The 15,989-nt window shown below is 36.6% G+C and overlaps 1 pseudogene; it reads right to left on the bottom strand.

Moving 5' to 3' along the window:
- LOC126005982 (prefoldin subunit 3-like) overlaps positions 1 to 15,989 on the bottom strand; it is a 1,144,584-nt pseudogene that overhangs the window by 1,083,978 nt on the left and 44,617 nt on the right.

Consider the following 15,989-nt stretch of genomic DNA (forward strand, 5'->3'; position numbering starts at 1 on the left):
ACACGAATCATTGGTGAAGTAGTGACAACTTCCTTAAAGGGCGGGGCCAAAGCAGCGACGACTTCCTTAAGAGGCGGGACACCCGCCAAGGTTGGTGGGGGGGGGCTGATTTCCCTTTTCAATGAAAATTAAATAAAGATATTATTTAAATAAAAGAAAAGTTTAAGAAGTCATTTCCTTATTAATTGTCTTAATTTCAAGATGCCTTTGTGTCATTTTATAATAATTGTTAATCAATTGACATTCTAAGTCATCTTTAATTCTGCTTTTACAACCAATACATAATCTGTTCAGTTCTATCTTCAATGTGATATATTTAAATCTGATACCTCTAACCATCAACATAACTGGAAAATTCATCTATACTAGCTATTTGCTCAATTTTAGCAGCAATTTCTTTATGGTCTCCATAGTCTGTATTAATTTGTTCCAGGATACCTTCTCTTCTATCCTTAAACACATATTAATCTTCTAAGATCAACCAAAATGAATCTGATAGACATAAATCAGATTATGCCATACCTCTGCTTATAACCATCTTTGTGGCTTCCCATCATACATAAAACAAGTCTGCTCCTTAGACATAAGTACCCGGTGATGTGGTCCCCATTACAACCTGATTTTTGGTGGTCTTACTACGTTCCTCTCATTCTGCTTTTGAAAACAGACAGTCCTATTTAATGTTACCTAATTTACCGAGACTCCTGGACCTTCACATCTGAAATTTCCTCAACCTTTGTCTGATGTCTAGTAAACTACCTCATGTACTTCTATTTTTTTTTTACTCAAAACTCATATTCTTTCAGTGTCAATTTCTCAAGACAGGCTTCTGTGGTGACCATCTTTCTGAAAACCTCATGTATACATTCCTCACTTGATTCTGTTGTCTGTTAGCTCACATATTAACAATTAGAGCCAGCAAACATAGCATATATCATTATTTTTATCTTTCAATTGTCTTCCTCTACCATGAAGATACTTTTAGGAGGAAAAGTTTTGTGCTGGGGACTTTTTTGTTGTTATTGTTTATTTTTATTCTAAAGACCAGCACATGACATATTTATATTTCATAATAATGTGGTGAATACCTAAAATCATGCTCTAAAATATCAGTTACAGAACACAAATTAGAAAAGACAGAATTAGATACCAAGAAAATTACATGGATTCAGACAGTAGAGAAGGTAAGGTATATAGCCAAGCCTGGTTCAAATTCTCTGCACTAAATGTAGTGCCCTGAAGCACTGACAAAAGTGATTCTTGTTCATAGAACCAGAAGCACACATAGTTGGATTTCACCCGAAACAAAAACAAATTAATAAAATTTCACTAATTCATCTACATAATAATATGTAAAATAGGTAAAGAAGTTGGTTCTGGGAGTACTGACCCAAAAAAAGTAGCATTTTCAACATGGGTTAAATGAATGTAACTGAGATTCTGGTTTTCATGTGACAGTTCTAACAACTGGCAGTGGTTATATTGTTTATATTGGTTGTACAAGTCTTTTAAAACAACCACTGACACTAGGTATTTTTTATATAAATTAAAAGAACTTAGTAAAATACTTAGTGAAAGTTGTAAAATTATGGCACATGGTACTCACTTATCCATCCACAACTGTTCTAAGAAAGTCTAGAAGTCACACTTTAGCCAATGGGCTTTAACCAAACATGGGTGAGCAGATCACCTGCAGCTTTGAAGACAAAAACTTTTTAAATTTACATTTCTAATTTACAAATGCCAAGAATGCTAATGGAAGACCTTATCATTGAAATTAGGCTTATTATTTCAAAAGGAAGAAAAGAATCCTAGACTGATGGGGCCAATTAAAGGAAACTTAATTTTTCAGAAAAATGTGCTTAGTTAACAAGTGAGGGATGAGTTCTAGTGTTGTCTAGTTTAGATGGGATGACTGCAGAACTTTGGCTAAACAATTCAGAAGTTTCTGAAAAAAAAAATTACATGGACAATGCACTGATATCATACTTGATTGATGATAGTGGTAAATAAACTTTCCAATCAAATCGTAATTACCATATTTTCTGGTGTATAAGACGACTTTGAAACAAAAAAAAGTCAACCGAAAATCGGGGGTCGTCTTATACATCGAGTATATCTCGAAAAATGTTTCAATATGCCGCTAAATGAAAATTGTCTGAATATTGCCACAAAACAAATTTTCCAACTTGATCCTGCACCAATCACTGCAAGGCTGCTTGGATTGCCTCTCTAACTCAGGCAATCCAAGCAGGCTTTTAATGCATGCAAATTAGACAATGTTCTGGACCCAAATCTACACTGTAAAAAGCCTGCTCAGATTGGCCAGAGTCAGAGAGGAAGTCTATTACAGTATAACCTTTGAACCTTTCCTTGTTGTGATTGGCTCACTGTGGTACATACAGTTGCAGCACAGGAACGTTCTGTCTGATACAGCGAATATAGGCCTAAACCTATGTTTTAACTGCAAAATTAGGGGGTTGTCTTATAAGCCCAGTCGTTTTATATGCCGGCAAACACAGTAATATGTTTGAAATAAAACAAATAATTAGTTAACAACAAATGATATGTGTCAACAGTGAAATAAATGTTTTAAATATTTTGCCTCATTTAATTCTCTTACCAAACATTAAGAATGCATTTTGAAGGTCCATGAAGTAGTATAGAGGGTAAGGGTTGTGGTAGTACATGGGGCAAGGTGTGACTAATCATAGTTAGATCCCCTAAAGTACAAAGTGCTCCCTTTGAACCAACAGTGCTCATAGAACAAAGAACTAAGAGTAAATTAGACCACAACTAGATTATAGCCTTAAAAAATGGGTGGGGAGAGGAGAAAAAAAATACATTTTAACTTCAACTTTTTATTATCTTTATTTTTTACTTTACTTATGTATTTATTGGTTTTTGGGCCACACCCAAAGGTGCTTAGAGGTTACTCCTGGATCTGCACTCAGAAATCTCCCCTGGCAGGCTGGGGGACCATATGTGATGCCAGAATCGAACCAGATTGCTCCCTGGTTGGCTGCATGCAAGGCAAATGCCCTACCACTGTGCTATCTCCCCAGCCCCACCTTTTATTATGTGACAGTTAAGGAAAATAATAAAAGGTAATAAAATTTTTTAATTTACAAAGTTAAGAAGAGGAAAAGCTTCTAATTAACTCTCCTTTTTTAAAAAAATACAAATTTTAGTACAATTTCCCAAAAGGTAGTGTAATCTAGTTAATCTTGTAATCTAGTTAAATGCTGGGACTCATAATCCCTGACCCGTGGCAAAAACTATCTCTGAAATCACATACTTTGCCTAAAACAACCACCGAAGACTAACTAGTAAGTAGCTAGCATGACAAGAGACACAAGTAACTAAGAATTAGTAGAGTCACTTTACATCTCTCAATACCAAACAAGCTTTTAAGTATTCAACAGAGTCCAATATTCAAATATGTTTCAGGGTTGTCACACTACTGGTTGTTTCTTTGCAAATATTGTTTGATCCCATTGCAGAAGAGTTTCTAAACTCATTCTCATATTTCTCTTTTAGTTCTATAATTGGCCTGATCAATCTATACATTTCAATCACATCCTCCATTTCTAGCTGAAATGAAGAGAACTGGGTACTATATACATGAAATCATGGGGCAGAGAGATAAAGCCATACATTCATATACTTTTACAGCTCTGTGCTTGTAGAAAAGTAACTATATGTAGTAAAGTGTGTGGGAGCACAGACTAAGCTATTTTACCTTGCACATAGCTGACCCTGGAGTAGGTCACCATAAATTTCTGCAAATTCCTCTTTAGCAGCTCCAAGAGTGATCCCCAACCTCTCAATGGGAGATGTGGCTGTTAATGAAGGCTGACTGGGTGGATTTTACCTTGCCATTGCCTGTGTTTACAGGTCCCAAGGAAGATAATAATTAATCATAAAGACAGTCATACAGGCCCAGTCAGTGACTGACACCTAGATATGGCCCTAAGACCCTTCATATCACTTCTATCCATCAAATATGTCTGCATCTCTCTCATCCCATTTCATAAAAAAGCTATGCATGTGTTTTTTTTACTAAGATTCTGTCACAATGGTAGTAATCAAGTATTTGATTACAAAATTAGACTACCTCATATAGGGAGAATAATGAACTATATACCCAAATATTCACATGGATAAATAAAAACTTAAAACAAATAAGTACAAATAAAACCAATGTTATACTTAAACTGAACCCTAATAATATGAACTTAGTTTATCTTTCAAGAGGTTGGAAATCTTAGCACTGTTAAGATGATCATTGTAGGGGCTGTAGTGATAGCATAGTGGCAGGGCATATATGCCTTGCCTGTGGCTGACCCAAGATGGACCACGGTTTGATCTCTGTTGTCCCCAATGGTCCCCCAAGCCAGGAGTTATTATAGCCAGGAGTAAGCCTGAGCATTACTGGGTGTGGCCAAAAAAAAAAAAAACAAAAACAAAGAGATGGTCATTGTATTTAGTTGGGTCCCCTCAACCTCTAAAAGTCAGACAAGATTGAATGTCGCTCTCCCTCCTAAGATCTGGTGAGGTGTGCTAACTCACCAAGATTGCCCAGACTTCCCTAGTGCTGGTAGTCAGTCCCTGGTTACATTGGCTCACTGGCCTGTCTTGTTTTAGACTTCTCATGTCTTAGATATTGAGTGCTCCTATAATTATGCTCCTGCATCCTGTCTGTTGACAAACTTACAGTAGAACATTTTTCCTTTGAATTCCTGTAAAAACTGTTTGTTCACACAGTCTTCAGTAAAGCAATGCCATCAACTAATATCTTTAATTAAATAACTTCATAATAAGATAATTAACATAAAGTTAAATGAAACAAATATAATTAACTATAAATAAAATAATTTTTTTTAAATAAACACCTTGATTACATACATGATTGTGTTTGGGTTTCAGTCATAAAAGGAACACCACCCATCACCAGTGCAACATTCCCATCACCCAAGTCCCAAATCTCCCTCCTCCCCCACCCAAACCCCCGCCTGTACCCTAAACAGGCACTACATTTCCCTCATACATTCTCAATATTAGGACACGTTCAAAATGTAGTTATTTCTCTAACAAAACTCATCACTCTTTGTGGTGAGACTTCCTGAGGTGAGCTGGAACTTCCAGCTCTTTTCTCTTTGTGTCTGAAAATTATTATTACCAGGAGGTGTCCTTTCATTTTTCTTAAAACCCATAGATGAGTGAGACCATTCTGCGTTTTTCTCTCTCTCTCTGACTTATTTCACTCAGCATAATAGATTCCATGTACATCCACGAATAGGAAAATTTCATGACTTCATCTCTCCTGACTGCTGCATAATATTCCCATTGTGTATTATTACCACAGTTTCTTTAGCCATTTCGTCTGTTGAAGGGCATCTTGGTTGTTTCCAGAGTCTTGCTATGGTAATAGAGCTGCAATGAATATAGGTGTAAGGAAGGGGTTTTTGTATTGTATTTTTGTGTTCCTAGGGGTATAATTCCTAGGAGTGGTATAGCTGGATCGTATGGGAGCTTCGATTTCCAGTTTTTGGAGGAATCTCCATATCGCTTTCCATAAAGGTTGAACTAGACAGCATTCCCACCAGCAGTGGATAAGAGTTCCTTCTCTCCACATCCCCGCCAACACTGTTTATTCTCATTCTTTGTGATGTGTGCCATTCTCTGGGGTGTGAGGTGGTATCTCATCGTTGTTTTGATTTGCATCTCCCTGATGATTAGTGATGTGGAACATTTTTCATGTGTCTTTTGGCCATGCGTATTTCTTCTTTGTCAAAGTGTCTGTTCATTTCTTCTCCCCATTTTTTGATGGGGTTAGATGTTTTTTTCTTGTAAAGTTCTGTCAGTGCCTTGTATATTTTGGAGATTAGCCCCTTATCTGATGGGTATTGGGTGAATAGTTTCTCCCACTCAGTGGGTGGCTCTTGTATCCTGGGCACTATTTCCTTTGAGGTGCAGAAGCTTCTCAGCTTAATATATTCCCATCTGTTAATCTCTGCTTCACTTGCTTGGAGAGTGCAGTTTCCTCCTTGAAGATGCCTGTAATGTCCTGGAGTGTTTTGCCTATGTGCTGTTCTATATATCTTATGGTTTTGGGGCTGATATCGAGGTCTTTAATCCATTTGGATTTTACCTTTGTACATGATGTTAGCTGGGGGTCTAAGTTTAATTTTTTGCAAGTGGCTATCCAATTGTGCCAACACCACTTGTTGAAGAGGCTTTCCCTGCTCCATTTAGGATTTCTGCTCCTTTATCAAAAATTAGATGGTTGTATCTCTGGGGAACATTTTCTGAGTATTCAAGCCTATTCCACTGATCTGAGGACCTATCCTTATTCCAATACCATGCTGTTTTGATAACTGTTTGCTTTGTAGTAGAGTTATTAAAGTTGGGAAAAGGTAATTCCTCCCATATTCTTTTTCCCAATGATTGCTTTAGCTATTCGTGGGTGTTTATTGTTCCAAAATGAATTTCAAAAGTGTCTGATCCACTTCTTTGAAGAATGTCATGGGTATCTTTAGAGGGGATGGTCATTAAATCTGTATATTGCCTTGGGGAGGTACTAGACATGTTGATGATGTTCAATCCTGCCAATCCATGACAGGGTATGCGTTTCCATTTCCGTGTGTCCTCTCTTATTTCTTGGAGCAGAGTTTTATAGTTTTTCTTTGTATAGGTCCTTCACATATTTAGTCAAGTTGATTCCAAGGATATTTGAGTTTGTGTGGCACTATTGTAATGGTGGTTTTTTCTTAATGTCCATTTCATCCTTATTACTAGTTGGTATAAGAAAGGCCATTGATTTTTTGTGTGTTAATTTTGTAGCCTGCCCACCTGGAGCTATATTAGTCAATTGTTTTCTAGAAGCTTTTTATAGAGTCTTTAGGGTTTTCTAAGTAGAGTATCATGTCATCTGCAAACAGTGAGAGCTTGACTTCTTCCCTTTCCTATCTGGATTCCCTCGATATCCTTTTCTTGCCTAATTGCTATAGCAAGTACTTTCCAGTGCTATGTTGAATAGGAGTGGTGAGAGAGGACAGCCTTGTCTTGTGCCAGAATTTAGAGGGAAGGCTTTCAGTTTTTTCTCCATTGAGGATAATATTTGCCCACTGGCTTGTGGTAGATGGCCTTCACTATATTGAGAAAGGTTCCCTCCATTCCCAGCTTGCTGAGAGTTTTGATCAGAATGGGTGTTGGAACCTTATCAAATGCTTTCTCTGCATCTATTGATATGATCATGTGGGTTTTATTTTTCTTGTTATTGATGTTGTGTATTAATTGTTGATAGATTTACGGATGTTAAACCAGCCTTGCATTCCTGGGATGAAACCTACTTGATCGTAGTGGATGATCTTCTTAATGAGTGCATTGAATCCTATTTGCCAGGATTTTGTTGAGGATCTTTGCATCTGCATTCATCAGTGATATTGGTCTGTAATTTTCTTTTTTGGTAGCGTCTCTGTCTGGTTTAGGTATCAAGGGTGATGTTGGCTTCATAAAAGCTATTTGGAAGTGTTTCTGTTTGTTCAATTTCATGAAAGAGTCTTGCCAAGATTGGCAGTAGTTTCCTCTTGGAAAGTTTGATAGAATTCATTAGTGAATCCATCTGGACCTGGGCTTTTGTTTTTCGGCAGACATTTGATTACTGTTTTAATTTCATCAATGGTGATGGGGGTGTTTAGATATGCTACATCCTCTTCCTTCAACCGTGGAAGATTATAAGAGTCCAAGAATTTATCCATTTCTTCCAGGTTCTCATTTTAGTGGCGTAGAGTTTTTCAAAGTAGTTTCTGATTACCCTTTGAATCTCTGTCATATCAGTAGTGATCTCTCCTTTTTCATTCCTGATACGAGTTATCAAGTTTTCTCTCTCTCTCTTTCTTTGTTAGGATTGCCAGTGGTCTATCAATCTTGTTTATTTTATCAAAGAACCAACTTCTGCTTTCGTTGATCTTTCGGATTGTTTTTTGAGTTTCCACTTCGTTGATTTCTGCTCTCGAGCTTTGTTATTTCCTTCTGTCTTACCTAGTTCTTGGGTCCTTTTGTTGAGCATTTCTAGTTCTATTAAGCTGTGTCATTAAGCTACTCAGGTAAGCTCCTTCTTCCTTCCTGATGTGTGCTTGCAAAGCTATAAATTTTCCTCTCAGTACTCGGCCTTTTGCTGTGTCCCATAAGTTTCTGAGAGTTTGTGTCTTTATTGTCATTTGTTTCCAGGAACCTTTTTATTTCCTCCTTGATTTCATCTCGGACCCACTGGTTATTGAGCATGAGGCTGTTTAACTTCCAGGTGTTAAAGTGTTTCTTCTGAGTCCCTTTGGAGTTCACAAATAATTTCAGAGCCTTGTGTCAGCGAAGGGGTAGTCTGCAAAATTTCTATCCTCTTGATCTTATGGGAGGTAGTGTTTTAATGTGCCAGCATGTAGTCTATCCTGGAGAATGTCCCATGTACATTGGAGAAGAATGTGTATCCAGGTTTCTGGGGATGGGAGTGTCCCTATATATATCCACTTAGGCCTCGTTTCTTCCATTTCTCTCCTCAGGTCTAGTTATATTCTTGTTGGGTTCAGTCTGGTTGACCTGTCCAGTGTTGACAAAGCCGTGTTAAGGTCCCCCACAATTATTTGTGTTGTTGTTGATATTATTTTTCAGATTTGTCAACAGTTGTATTAAATATTTTGCTGGCCCCAGTCATTCGGTGCATATATGTTTAGGAGGAGTGAATTCTTCCTGCTCTACGTACCCCCTTGATTAATATAAAATGTCCGTCTTTGTCCCTTACAACCTTCCTGAGTATAAAGTTTGCATTATCTGATATTAGTATGTGCCACTCCAGCTTTTTATGGGTGTTGTTTGCTTGATAACTTTTCTCCAGCCTTTTATTTTGAGTCTAATGTTTGTTCGTGACTATTCAGGTGCGTTTCTTGTAGGCAGCAGAAGGTTGGATTTGAGTTTTTTTTGATCCATTTAGCCACTCTGTGTCTCTTAACTGTGGTGCATTTAGTCCATTGACGTTGAGGAGAAAGAATTGTCCTTGGGATTTAACGCCATCTTTATTCAAAATTTGGTGTGTCTTTTGGGTAGTCTTGTCTTAGATTAGGTCTTTCAGTTTTTTCTCTTAAGACTGGTTTGTGTTCTGTGAAGTTTCTGAGACTGTTTTTTTCTGTGAAGCCATGTATTCTTCCATCAAACCGAAAGTGATTTTTGCTGGGTAAGTAGTTTCTGGGTGAAGCATTCATTTCATTCAGTCTTGTCACAATATCCCACCACTGCTTCTGGCATTGAGTGTTTCTGGTTGACAGGTCTGCTGTAAATCTCAGGGAACTTGCTTGAACATGATTTCCCCTTTTGATCTTGCTGTTTTCAGAATTCTGTCTCTATCTGTGGGATTTGTCATTGTGACTAGGATGTGTGCTTGGGGTGGTTTTTCTGGGGTCTCTTTTGGTTGGTACTCTTCGGGCATGCAGGATTTGATCACATATATTCTTTAGCTCCTGGAAGTTTCTCTTTAATGAATGTTCTTGACCATTGATTCTTCCTGGAAATTTTCTTCCTGGGTCTCTGGGACTCCAATGAGTTCTTAAGTTGTTTCTGTTGATCTTATCATAGACTTCTATTTTCGTCTGTTCCCATTCTTTGACTAATTTTTCCATTGTCTGCTCATTTGCTTTAAGTTTTTTTGTCCAATCTCTCCTGCTGTATGGAATTGTTATGTATCTCATCTTCCACAGCACCAAGTCTATTCTCAGCTTCTGATACCCTGTCCCAAGCTTATCCATTTTGTCATTCCTATTCGTTTACTGACTTTTCAGTCCTGTTAGTTGACAATGTTATTTCAGTTTGGAGTTTTGTCATTTCTACCGTTCATATTTTCTTGGTTCTTATTAGTGTTCTGTTCAACTCGATCCATGGTTTCTTGGAGTCTGTTGAGCACCTTCCATATTGCTAGTCTAAAGTCCTTATCTGAGAGGTTGATTAGTTGTTCAGGTCATTATCTGGTCCTCAGAATTGTCATCTTCATTCTCTATGTCTGATGCTGGCCTGCGTTGTTTCCCCATTGTCACACTTGTATTGTGGTTTTTCTACGTGTTTGGTGGTAATTCATTGTCTATATGATGTAGGCAGCACACTCCTCTGGCTCCTCCCTTTCTGGATGGGCTGACTTGCCTCTAAGGGAGGGGAGTCCTCCGTGGATGAAGCCTCACACTGGGTCAAATCTTAGGCCCGAGCATGCAACAGAGAAGACAGTCCAGAGAGAAATGTTTGCTTCTGGATATAGCGCCGTTCTTAGTGTGATTTTTTCCTTCTTGTTGCAATGGAGTTCTTTCCCTTAGAAAGAGTGCACGGCCGCCGTAGCGAAGCGGAGCGGCCGTGCTCCTCTGAGCCTCTTTTTGCCCCACTCGCAAGAGTTTCACGCAAGAGGACAGGTAGGAACAGACATAGACAGGTCACACTCACAGTCTTTCACATTTTGAGCCCCACTGGGCCAGTGTACTTTCGCGATTTTCCCCGCCTGGTGTCACACACAGGGAGCCAGCTCTTGCAAAGCTTAGAGCCGGTTTTTATGCTCTGAAGTCCCTTCCCTGAAAATGGCGTCTGGGGCGAGCGAGGTTTTCTGGAGGCTCTTTTTGCCCCACTCGGCAAGAGTTTCACGCAAGAGGACAGTAGACAGACATAGACAGGTCACACTCACAGTCTTTCACAGTTGAGCCCCCACTGGGCCGGTGTACTTTCGCGATTTTCCCCGCCTGTGTCACACACAGGGAGCCAGCTCTTGCAAAGCTTAGCCGGTTTTTATGCTCTGAAGTCCCTCCCTGAAAATGGCCAATAAAATAATTTTTAAAATTAAAATAGTTTACTGGGACTGAAGGTGACTCTATTGCATAGGGTGGGAGGGTCCTGGTTACTATGGTAGTAGTGAGGTGTGGTGACTGTATACACTGAGACTGTGTATGTTACATTATTGTAAACACATAAATTAAACAATTTTTTTTAAAGAACGAGAAAGAAAAGTAATGTCTATTTCTTCCTTTAACACAGTGATTGGTAGTCTTTGGGGCAATTGGGAGCTGTCCAGCAGTGCATGTTCCCATTTGTGCAACAAGGCCAATGTCCAACAATAGATTTTTTCCCCCTAATTCATTTCTCTCTCTCTCTCTCTCTCTCTCTCTCTCTCTCTCTCTCTCTCTCTCTCTCTCTCTCTCTTTACCAAAAAAGCTGTCACTCAGGTATTTTAGAGACAAACATGTCTCCCATAGTATAACAGTTCTCCATCTGTTTTACTCATAAACTGGAAAACCAAAATGAAAGTAGTAGTGGGTAGAATATAAGTGTATTTTGATGCTATGGTATTGTAGGAAATTGAAGTTGTTTCTTTAAGTTCTACCCTAATTCACTGTCACTGTGTAGCTTAAATATAACTGTGAAAGACTTGTTATTCACATCGGTCACAATATAAAAATTATTAAAAAAAGAAGAAAATTTATTAAAATGTCTTTATTTAAAGACCAAATAATAAACATGAAATAGATTGAAGTCTATATATAACAAAATTTATTAAGTTACTAAGAGAAATTATACTAATTGATTACTTAAATAAGTTATATTAGAGTATATTAAATAAATATTAAATTATGTATTAAATGAAAACAATATAGAATAAAATAAATCACCAATTTAATTTTAAAAAATTAAAGGGTGTTTAAAATTAAATAGAATAGTTCATTAAAATAAAGTATATAGGTTACATTAAAGTAAATTAAAATGAATAAAAGTAATTAAAATAGAATGAAATAAATGAATACAAACAAAATAAAATTAAATAGTATGTAAATTAAATTTTTTATTTTATAAAAGAAAATAACTTGAATTCATTCAATAATGAAGGAAATTAAAATATAAATGGAAAGTAAATTGATGACATAAGTATGATTAACTTTTATGAGATTAATAAAGTAAACTAAACACAAAAGCAATTTGCAGGCCCAAGAGAGAATATGATGGTCTAAGTCAGAACATGTTTTTACTTTCAGGGTGCCCCAAACATTAAACAAAAAACCTGAAAACCACCAAGTGTGGCTCCACCTAAAAAATAAAAAAATTTATTTAAATAAAATTAGTGAATTGAATTATATCCAGTATAATAAAATAAGTGATATAAAGCTAAATTTCAGTCATGTTAAATGTTAATTAAGTAATAAATTGAATGACAAATGCTTTAATAGAATTCAATAATGAATATATTTTTAAGTAAAATAAAGTAAGTTTAAATATACTATAAATTAAATAAGTATTGAATGGTTCAGAAATTTGGAGCACGTGTTTTTTGTACAAGAACCCCAAGATTTTTCTTTGGGGACTTATGGTATCCTAAACTGCCATTGTGCTGATTCTTGATCACTGAGGTAGGAACAGCCCCACAGCCCCCCACTGTAGGTATCCAGAAATATTGTTTTTTATTTTCAATGATGATTGAGTAGGTAAAAGCATCAATACTGATTAATATTTGCCTATTAATATTAAATAATATTTTATATTATATGGATAGAATATAATATTCAAAATTAAAACTATTTCAAAAAGACAATTTGTGAAACCTAGAGCAGAAGAGACTCCATTTTGTCAAACCAATGTTAAGTTTCCATTTAAGGCTAACACTCGGCCTCTGTAAACCACAATATACTTCCCTAGACATCTAGGCATAAAATGACATAATTAAAACACCCTAGAAACACCTTAGACACTAGCCAATCACTTCATGCTTTTAGCCCTATATAATCTGGCTTGTGACCCTTGGGCGGTGTAGCCTTCTGTGGGAGGTGGCCCTGGATAGTCAGTTTGTAGCTTGTTGGTAAATGGAATAAAGCTCTGATTTGCTTTCTTTTCTTTTTTCTTTTTCTTTTTTTTCTTTCTTTTTTTTTTTTCTTTCTTTTTTTTTTTTTTTTTTTTGGCCACATCTGGCAGCACTCAGGGGTTACTCCTGACCCTGTGCTCTGAAATCACTCCAGGCAGGCTTGGGAGACCATATGTGATACCGGGGATCGAACCTGGGTCATCTCTGTGAAACCCCTACCACTGTGCTATCACTCCGGCCCCTTGTTTTGTTTTATTTCAATTGTGCGGTCTCATCCATCAACTCCAGATCATCTATTTATTAAATCAGAGCCATCTTAGTCTTATGACTCCATTCCATATCACCCAAACAGGACAAACAAAAAGTGGCTTTGGATGAGATTGATGTACAAAGTAAAGCATATTTGAATATGCTTTCAAGAATCTAATCAGAAAAAAACACCAGATCCACTCAAATTGAAGAAAGATCAGTTGAAAACTCAATGAAATTACAGATCACCAAGAATACTCTATCCAGCCAGATAATTATCCAGACTTGAAGGGAGAACATAGAACTCCAGAGACTGGCACCAGCTTTGAAACCAGTCTTGCAAAAGCACTTTAATATTTTAAAGATTTTGGGGGCCGGACTGATGGTGCAGTAGTAGGGCATTTGCCTTGCACACAGCTGACCTAGGATGGACCTGGGCTCAATCCCCAGGCGTCCCATATGGTCCCCCAAGCCAGAAGCGATTTCTGAGCAGATAGCAAGGAGTAACCCCTGAGCATCACCAGGTGTGGCCCCAAAACAAAACAAACAAAAAAAAACTTTTAAAGATTTTTTTTCTTTAAAAATCAAGACACTCAGGTGCTGGAGAAATAGCGCAGCAGTAGGGCATTTGCGTTACCTACCCAGGACTGATCTGGGTTCAATACCCCACATCCTATGTGGTCCCCTGAACCTGCCAAGAGCAATTTCTGAGTGCAGAGACTGGAGTAACCCCTGAGGGCCACCAGGTGTGCCCCCTCCAAAAAACAAACAAACAAACAAAAAAACAAAAGACAAAAACAAAAAATCAAGAGTGCTTCACTCTCCTGATCTTGATTTACCTACAGTGCAAGAAATAAAGAAATAGATCAAAGCAAAGAACTTTGAAAATTTTCAATGATAGAGAAAGAGAATAAAAAAAAAACCCAATTCTCCATACTTGTTTTTGAACTTCAGATTTTAATTCTACTTTAATATATATCTCATCACAAATTCAAAAATACAGACACCAAATCCTTGTAAATATTATTTTCTTTGAAATACCTTAAATTAATTTTTACATTTTTATGCATTTTATTGAAGTAGCATTGTAACATGGCATTTATATGTTTTGAGGGAATAATTTTTTATATTAAAGTAGGAAAGATAGTACAGCAGGTAAGGTACAATTTTGCATGTGGTTTACTGAGTGTGATCCCTGGCAACACATGTGGTCCCCTGAGCCTTGTTTCTACGGATCTTTAAGCATAGATGAATGAGGAAAAATAGCCAAACTAAAATCACATTTTAGTAATATGATATTGCATCTACTTAATGAAAGTTTTCTTCCTTCCCTCTTCATTTTCTTTTGCCTTCACCAACTCTTTTATTTTTTCATAAGAGTTGATATTGGTTCCAAATTTTAACCATTTTGAAAGTAAAATGTTGTATGACTTGACCAAGTCTTGGCCATTGATCTAATTATCTGAAGGTAATTTTATTATAATTTGTTAGTACTGTTACATTTATCCAGTTGTGGGGAGTACAGACATAGAAATAAGTAAGGGAGCCATGCCATGCCATATAAAAATAGGCACACTGCCTTGTCATAGAGTTGAAGACTATTTTATATGTCTAAAGATTAAAAAGGACTAATTTAATGCTCTTCAGAAGTAATAATTATTGTTATAATAAAATGAAAATCTATTACCATTCCTATTTGAAATTAAATTCTCTCTTCAGGAACCAGAGTGATAATACAATGGATAAGGCATTTGCCTTGTATATAGCCAACCCAGATTTGATCAGTGATACCCTTTCTATTTCCTGAAGAACCACTAGCAGTAATTCCTGTGTTCAGAGCCAGGATAAACCCCTGAGCATTTCCAAGTGTGACCTCCCCCAAACAAACAAACAAAAAGCTCTCTTGAAATCGAACAATTTTTATTTGTTGCTAGGCTATGCCTAGAAGTGGAAGACTGGGTAGGCAGGTATATTTTGCTGTGAATGAAACCCAAGAATCACACATGTGAAAACACATGCTCTACCATATGAGCTACATTCCTGGCCCCTTAACAATTGTTTTGCTTCTTTTTTCACTAAAGATGGGATTTTAGGTTAGGTTCTGGAAAGAAATCAGTGTTTTGCTTTAACTTCAATCAGTTTAAACTTTTCTAAATATCAGTATAAAATATTTTAAAAAACGTTCTGTGTAAAAATATGGTTATAATTTTTATAAATTTAATCCACTGAAGTCCAAAAAAATTTTTCTTGGTTGTTACACTCAAAGAAAGTAAAGCAATTGGTTTGTTTGCTCAAGCTTTTAACAGTGTCTATACCTCTGCAGAGAGCAATGCACTTTATACTTCCCTCTAAGAAAAATAGACAATTGAAAAGTTTGCCATTTATTCTTGATGGAATGAAAATATGGTTATTGTATTGTGGAACAATTTAAGGATATTCATGTTTTTATAACCTATAGTGAATGCAAGGCAAATAAAACATAAGAAATCAGATCACCTTGTTCTACAAGAATAAAAGGAAAATAAACACAAAACAAATAAAATGTAATCGAGTACTTAGTTGAAATGAAAATACAATGATCAACACAAAAGAAAATAATACCTAAGAAAAATATTACTTTCTTTACTCAAGAATATTCTCTAAACAGTAATGTGAGGATTTCTTCACTAAACTCAGGGAACGTAGGAAAATATGAATGCTTTGGTTTTTTATATGTTGGTTTAACACATGTTTATTAAATTCCAGCTGAAATTCAAACATAATTCTGTGGTCTGAGAGCTCTCTTGGTCGATTAGAGATAAATATACACAAGGAATCCACAAAAAATGAAACTATTGACAAAGTGGAGTCAGAACACAGAGGAAGAAAT

Source organism: Suncus etruscus, chromosome 4 (genome assembly GCF_024139225.1).
Source record: "Suncus etruscus isolate mSunEtr1 chromosome 4, mSunEtr1.pri.cur, whole genome shotgun sequence".
Classification (NCBI taxonomy): Eukaryota; Metazoa; Chordata; class Mammalia; order Eulipotyphla; family Soricidae; genus Suncus; species Suncus etruscus.